Source organism: Chiloscyllium plagiosum, unplaced genomic scaffold (assembly GCF_037043375.1).
Source record: "Chiloscyllium plagiosum isolate Xiang-an unplaced genomic scaffold, Cpla_swu_hap1 HiC_scaffold_45, whole genome shotgun sequence".
Lineage (NCBI taxonomy): Eukaryota > Metazoa > Chordata > Chondrichthyes > Orectolobiformes > Hemiscylliidae > Chiloscyllium > Chiloscyllium plagiosum.
In genome coordinates, this window is record NW_028270183.1 from 93,065,038 (window position 1) to 93,073,613 (window position 8,576).

Consider the following 8,576-nt stretch of genomic DNA (forward strand, 5'->3'; position numbering starts at 1 on the left):
TGCATCACCTCATGCTTTTCATGGTTAATTTCAACATCCCCTAACTGAATTTAAAATTTGACAAATCCATCTCTGAGCTCCTCCATCCTAAGACCTTCTTCCTCACTATTAACCATTTTGCTAATATTCGCATCATGGATAACTCTGCTTCTCAATTCCCCCGAATTTGTTCTATATTCTTTACACACATCCACAAACGACATGGGACCCAGCATTCATCCTTGTATTACACCATTGAATACCAGTTCCAAGCACACAAACAGCCTTCTATCACCATCCTTTGTCTCCGACCACCACCAAATTAAGTTTGGATCCAACTTGCCAGGGGACCTTAAATCCCTTTTCACTTTTATCATCTTACCAGTCTCCAGTGTGGTGTCGTGTTAAAGGCTATGTTGAAATCCACACAAACAACATCAACTTTACTGCCCTCGTTAAAAAAACCCGATCACTTGTCAATGAAATATATTTAATCCAATCTGTTAGGCATGACATTCGGTAACAAAGCCGTGATGACTCTTCCTGATGAAACCTTGCCTGGACAAGTGGCAGTTAACTCTATCCTACAGGGTTTGCTCCAAAGGGTTCCCTGTAACTGATGTGAGACTCTCTGCTGTGTGATTCTCTGGTTTATCTCTCTCAATCTTGCAGAAAAGTGGAACTGCGTTAGTCCAGTCCACTACAAACTCAAAGAGGAAAGTAAAACATTTCCTCCATTGAGGCAGAGAGGAACATAAGATACAAGTCCGTCCTGAATTGGGAATATGCCCACTTCAAGCCGCTCAGAACCACGAACACTTCATCAGTCCCTATGTCAAAATTCTTCAGAACCTTTCCACCCCACGTCCTGCATTCTGTCCCTATATCTTAGCACAAGAGGACTGTTCGCTTGCTGAACAAGTAAAGTGATTCACCCTTTGCTGACACAACTCAACTGTCACACTGGAAGGAGATCATTCAGATATTTTAACTCGAAAATGCTGTATTAAGCCTTTGTGGTTATAAAATATTTTGCTTTGATAGCCACAGTCTATTAGAGTGAGAAATGGTGTGAATTTTCTCTAACTGAAAAACTTTCACTTAATTCCACATCTTGTGGAGATTCCTATCTGTTCCCCTATGACATGACCGAGATTTAGCTCTCTGTTGTTTTCCATATCCAGAACAGAACTGCGGCACAAATCCAAGCACATGATTTCTATATTTATTGACCTACGAAATCGATGCTAATGCCTCACATTGTAATGGGATTCATCAACAAGAGAACTTTTCAGGATTAACACAGTTGTGTATTATGTGCAGGGGGTTATTCCACAAGCACAGTAACAAGCTTGCTCAGGGGCAAGACAAAAAGATGCTGGAAAGAGAAATCGGAGTTAACATTTTCGGTCCAGTGATGCCGTTCTTAGCATTGATGGTTTCCAGGAAAATTTTGGTCTATATGCAGAAGATATATGGGGGCTCAGTAATTAGGAGTGAATGAGATGTCGGGACAGTGCCGAAAGAGAGAGACTAAAAGTTGGACGTAGGAATTGATAATGATTGGTTTTGAGCATTAACAACTGTTCACGGAGACTGTTTTTGACTAACCATAGGTAGTGTGCAATGACTGCTATGCTATAACTAGGCCTGGTGGGTGTGTCGGGGGCCAGGACATGGGAGACTTCAGGCCTCGAAAATGATTGAAATTGATATGGATTGTCGCGGGGTGCTCAAGCAGGAAATGGTCTGTGACTTTTTCAGCATGCGCTGAGCTATGGTGGAACACTGCAGTAAGCCTGAGATAGAGACGTTGGCGAGGAAACATGGTTCTGTACTAAAGGAGCAGTCAACTGGAAGCTCAGGGACATTTTTGGCAATAGAACTTTGTATTCTGCAAAACGGTCATTCAATCCAGACTTCATTTCCCAAGGTAGTGGCGACCACAATATGAGCAGTGAATCTGTTAGACTGGAATGTGTGAAGTGTCGGGGAAGTGTTGCTTCACCTGGAAGGTGTATTTGAGCACTTGTGTACTAAGCAGGGAGTTCAGAAATGGACAAGTGAGGAGAAGCAAGAAGAAAGAAGAAAGGACCGCGAAGAAGATATTATTAGAGATGTTGTTAATAAATGGGTAAGAAAGCGACCATAAAGGCACTATACCTGAATGCTCGTACTTTTCAGAAGAAGGTTGGGGATATAACGGCATAAATTATCACGAACGAATACAATTTAGTAGACATTGCAGAGACATGGAGACTGCATAGTCAAGACTGGGAGCGAAATGTTCACGGGCATGAGACAATTTGGAAGGACAGAAATGGTGGTAAGGAAGGTGGTGTAACTCAAACATTCAAGGACAACCTCAGACCGATGCTTACAGATGATCTATGTTCTATGGAGAATGAGTTTGAATCCATTTGGGAGGAAATTAGAAGTTGTATGGAGAAAATGTCATTGATTGCCGGAGTCTACCGGCTCCAAATTTTAAGATCACATTGGGGAGGGCAGGAAACAAAGACATAAATAACACCTGAAAAAATGGTATGGCAATTATCATGCGGGATTTTAATCAACATGTCGATCGGTCGAAGCAGCTCAGTCAGGGTAGCCTTGATGAGGAGACTATTGAGTATCTGCGATAGATTCCTTAACTACTGTGTAATGGAACAGGCTAACAAGGGGAGAGGCCAAATTAGATTTGGTACCCGGTGATGAACACGGCAAGGTGATAGATTTGGCAGTAGGTAAGCACTTTGGTGATAGTTACCAAAATTAAATTATGTTTACTTGAGCTTTTCAAAGGACAGGTATACACCGGAGGGCAAGCGCTGCTGCTGGGGTAAAGAAAATTGTAATGCGATTAGATAAGATCACGCATGCACAGGTTGGGCAAGGAAACGGCAGGGAATGGGCAGAATAGAAGTGAGGAGCTTATTCAAGGTGCAGGTTCTGTGTGTCTTTAATAAGTATGTCAGAGAGGGAGGAAATTGTCAAATACAGGAGTCATGGTTACTGAGGATGTTCAGGAAAGAGCTGAAGAGAGACTGAAGATGAGCCAGGATGGTAGCTGAGAATTTGTTGGCAGATAGGATACGGGAAAATCCTATATCTTTCCATAGTCACATCAGGACTAAAAGAATGAATGGAATAAAATATGGCCAATGAAGGACAGTCGTGGTAAGTAGTGCGTGGAGACAGAAGTGATGGGGGAAGCGCAAAAGCAATATCTTTCGTCAGGATTCGCTCTGGAAAAACAAAATGTTGTCGAGGACAATACTGAGAAACAGTCCACTAAAGGAGATGGGATTTAAGTTCCCAAGGACGAAGTGTTACAAACTCTGAAAATGTGAAAATATATAAATTCCCGTGGGCCGGATGGGATTTATCCTAGGATTCTCTGGGAAACCAAGAATCGGATTTCCGAGCCTTCGACTTTGATCTTTATGTTGACATTGTCTAAAGGTATAGTACCAGAACACTGCAGGATAGTAAAAGTTGTTCCCTCATTCAAGAAGTAGAGAAAACCCTGGAAATAATAGACCATTGACCCTTCCGTCGGTTGTGGGTAAAGTGTTGGAAAAAGTTCTAAGAGATAAAATTTGTAATCACCTCGACTGGAATAAGTTTATGAGGGAAGGTCAAGCCGGTTTTGTGAATAGGAGGTCGAGACTCACAAACATTATTGAGTTCTTTGAGTAGGTCATTAAATTGGATGTCGGTTTTCTCACTGAATTGGAAAGTTCATTTCCACACATTTCATCACCCGACTCGGTTACAATTTCAGTGGGTCTCCAGGCGAAGCACTGTTCATGATTCCTGCTTTCTATTTATATGTTTGAGTTTCTTTGGGTTGGTGATGTAATTTCCGGTAGTGATATCATTTCTTGTTCTTTTTCCTCAGCGGGTAGTCGATGGCGTCGAGCTCGAAGTGTTTGTGGGAAGAGTTCTGGTCGGTATGCCATATATCGATTAATTCTTCTGCATGTATCTGTTTGGCTTGTCCTAGTATGGATGTGTTGTCTCAGTCGACTGTAGTGTTTGTCGAATGTAGTGTTTGTTTCCAGTTCTTGCACGGTATTTTGTAAATGTCATCAGTTTTTGCATATGGCCACTAGGCAGAAAACGAGCCAACAGGAGACATGAACATCAACTAGCCACAAAACGACGTGACCCTCTCTCACTGGGATCCTTACATACAGATAAGGAAAGGCACCACTTTGACTTGGACAACGAATCCATGGGAGCACATGTGAAACAGAGACAGACACAGGAATTCCGAGAAGCATAGCATTCCAAACGGGAATCTATCAAAAAGCACATCGAGGTGGACCCCATCTACAACCCCCTGAGATAAAGAACAGGAAATGATATCACGACATGACCAACCCAAAGAACCCCAAACATGTCAATAGAAAGCAGAAATCCTGAACAGTACGTCGCCCGAAGGCCCACTGAAGATGTTACCCAGGAGGGTAAAGAAATGTATGGAAGTGAGCCTTCCAGCTCAGCGAGCAAATCTTCATGTGGAAGCTAATCCTGAGCTACAAACTTGTTAAAACTCGCCAGGTGACTAAACAGATAGATGTGGATAATGCCGTTCATGTAATGCACGTTTGGATTTCAGTTAGCCGTTTGATAAATTTCGCCATGGTAGATGACTGCACAAAATACTGACGTATGGGCTTGAGGAGGATTTCATGCTTTGGATCAGAAATTAGCCAGCTGAAAGAAGACAGAGGGTGTTATTTGATGGGAAAACGTCATCCTGGAATTCAGTTGCTTTTGGTGTACTGCAACGATCTGTTTTGGGTTCAATGCTTTTTGTCATTTTTTATAAACGACCTGGATGGGGGCGTAGAAGGATGGGTTCGTAAATTTGCGGACGACACTAAGTTCGGTACAGTTGTGCATAGTGCTGAAAGATATTGTAGGTTACATAGGGACACAGGTATGCTGCAGAGCTGGGCTGAGAGTTGGCAAATGGAATTTAATGCAGAGAAAATGTGAGAAAGAACATGGCATTAAAATTAGCACAGAATATAAAGATCGATAGCAGAAGTTTCTATTAAAATATAAAATGAAAAAGAGTGGCAAAAGTAAACGTTGACACTTTCGTGGATAAGAAGCGGCATTTACTTATGGGATATGCGGAAATAGCCTTAACATTGAACAGGCATTTCCGTCGGTCTTCACAGTGGAAGATATTAATTACATGCCAGTAATTGACAAAGTGATGACGGTTGATGACGACCTGGGAACAGTCATTATTACAAAAGAGCGAGTGTTGGATTGTTGGAGCTAATTAACATCGCAGGGTGTTAAACGCGATGGTGTGTTAAAAAGAAGTTTGCTGACGGTATTTTTCCAAAATTCGTTGGTCTCTGGGGCAGTCCCAACTGATTGGAAAACACAAATATGACATCACTGTTTAAAAAGGGAGGCAGACAGAATATGAGGAATTAGATCAGATTACTTACAGTGTCGAAACAGGCCCTTCGGCCCAACAAGTCCACACCGACCGCCGAAGCGCAACCCACCCAGACCCATTCCCCAACATTATAGAACTTTGTTTAACCTCTGTAGTGCAGAAATTTCTTTAGTCTATTATCGAGGAAGAAATAGCAGGGCATCTCGACAGAAATTGGACAGATGCAGCATGGGTTAATGAAGGGCAGGTCATGCCTGAAAAATCTTTTGGAGTTCTATGATGGCATTACGAGCATGATGTATAACGGGACCAAGTGAATTGGTGTACCGAGATTTTCAAAATGCCATCGACAATTTGCGGTTCGGGGCTGACAGCAAACGGATGCATGCTGTTAAGGGTAAAGTATGAGCACGGAATCAGGATTATTTGTCCAACAGGAAGCGCAGAGCGGGGATAAATCAGTGCTATTCTATTGTCCATCAACGGTGTGCCTCAGGGATCGGTACTGGGACCGCAATTACTTACAACTTATATGGATGATTTGGATTTTGGAGCCATGCGCAGCATGTCAAGGTCTGCAGTTGACACAAAGGTGAGTAGCTGAGCAAAGTGTGCGGAGGACAGTGAAACTTTGCAGAGGAACATTGAAATATTGGGTTAATGGGCAATATTCTGGCGGATGGAATTCCGGATTTGAAGGTGTTCGCTGATGACAGGAGACTATGTGGAATAGGATTATATCAAAAATTCAGAAGAATGAGGCCGGATCTTATGGGAACATCTAAAATTATGAAGAGCATGTGTGAGATAGAAGTAGAGAGCATGCTTCCATTGGCGGATGAAACTAGGACAAGAGGGCACGGCCTCAAGATTAGGACGAGCTGAGTTAGGACTGAATTGAGAAGGAATTCCTTCAACCAGAGCAGTACTCCATGGAACTGCTTGTCCTACGAAGTAGTTAATGATACATCAATAAATGTTTTTTTTAAGCTAGAGCTGATTTTTGTTTGAACAATAAAGGAAGTAATGATTACCTTCAGAGGTTGGTTAAGTGGATGCATATCCATGGAAAGATCAGGCATGATCTTATTGAATGGCGAAGCAGTCTCGAAGGCCCGTATGGCATAGTCTTGCTCCTCGTTCTCATGTTCTATGAATGTATGTGTCACATATTCGCGTTTTTAGGGAAAGCTTCCATGGGAAGGTGTTGAGAGAGAAGGCACAGTGCACCACGGTCCCGCGGAGGGAATGGTTCCTAGGGAAGGCGGACAAGGGCGGGGAGGGGAATATATATTTGGTAATAGTATTTCGCTGGAGGTGGTGGAATTAGGAAAATATTTCGTTGATGACTTGGAGTACCACAGCGATTAAGGTTCCAGACCATGTTCTGACAAAAATGAGATGAGAATGGATCATTGCCTCATGACGGACATTTGCATGATGGGTCCAAAGTCCTTCTTTGTTTCAGTGAAAGTCTCAATGTCTTTGAGAAGCTAACTTTAGCAGCCAAAAGCATTGTGGCCACAAGAGCAGGTCATAGTCAGAGATTTTCGTGACTCCTGAAAGCCTGTCTGACACATAGCCTGCGACGACATGCCACCTATGATTTGTCACCGGCAGTCTCCACTAACAGCTGTTCACTCCCCGAGCGAGAGCGTTATTCACCTCATTGACCAAATGTTCTTCTGTTTCTTTTGTTATTTCCCGACCAACTGTTTACTCCTTTACAATACAGAATGAGACATGATGGGATAGTTCCTGTTCGCCTGGATGATTGCAGTGTTAAAGAAACAATGCACAGGAGAAGCACAGCAGATTAGCATCTGAGTTGCAAGAGATATTTAAATCACAACCTTCTTGAGGATTCCTCAGTGCAGTTGCAACAATACTGAAAAGCTCAACACCGTCCAGAACAGAGAAGCTGAATTGAGCAGCAACACACAACTAGTAAAACATCGACAAACATCCATTCCCACCACAACCAAACACCCAGACATGCAGTCTGCACCATCCACAAGATGCACTGCAGATATTCACCAAGGGTCCTTAAACAGTACATTACAAACTCACAACTACTTCCATCTAAAAGGAAAAGGGTAGTGGATAGGTAGGAAATACCTACAACCCACTGGCCATCCTGTTCTGGAAATATATTGCCGTTCCTCCAGAAGCACTGGGTCAAAATTGTGGATTTCACTCCCCTATAATTTGGGTCTACCGACAGCGCACTGAAACGATGGTTCAAGAAAGCAACTCATCATCACCTTGTCCAGTCAAATCAGGAATGAACAATAAATGCTGAAATGTTCTGGAATACGCACATCCGACGAAGAATGAAAATCATACGCTTTGGTGTTTTGAGGAGTTCTCTCTTCCTGAGATATATCTGGTTTTATTTGAGGGGTATCAAAGATGAGGATTTGCTGTTGGGAAACTGAAACGAAGCATCACATCAGAATTTGATGGAGTTGCTTTGTTCCATGTAGCCTGAACCACACCGGCCTTTGAAAATGAAAGCAGAATGTTACATTCACTGTGGAGTGAAAGCATTCACTCTTTGAACTATCGAGACATAATTGGAGGGGCGCTGAGAGAAACTGCGGAAGTGTGGTGACGATTCAATTACTTGTCTGTACTGAAACTTCATCACTGCAACCACACCGGGGAAAAGCCATTCAACTGTTCTGAGTGTGGAAAGGGAGTTACTCAGTTTTCTAACTTGCTGACTCACCAGTGGGTTCACACGGAGAAGAAACCATTTAATTGTCCAGCGTATGGAAAAGGCTTCAAACGTTCTCACGAATTGCTATACCATCAATGTGTTCACGTTGATGAGAAACCATTCACGTGTTCTCACAGAGGGAGTGGGTTCAGGCCGTCATTTGATCTCACTTTACATCTGCGAACCCTGTGATAGAGGACGTTCGCCTGTTCTAAGAATGGGAAAGCATTCAGTCAGTCATTCAGTCTGCTAAGACACCAGTGAGTTCATACCATCCGTATGAGACCATTCGTTTGCTGCGATTTGAAGTAATTAATTGATTCTGGCAATCTGCAGAAATACAAGAGAGTTCAACTGGAAAGAGACCATTCACCTGCTCTGACGTTTCTCAAACTTACTGAAAGACGAGTGAATTCATGTTGGCGAGAGGCCATTCATATGTTC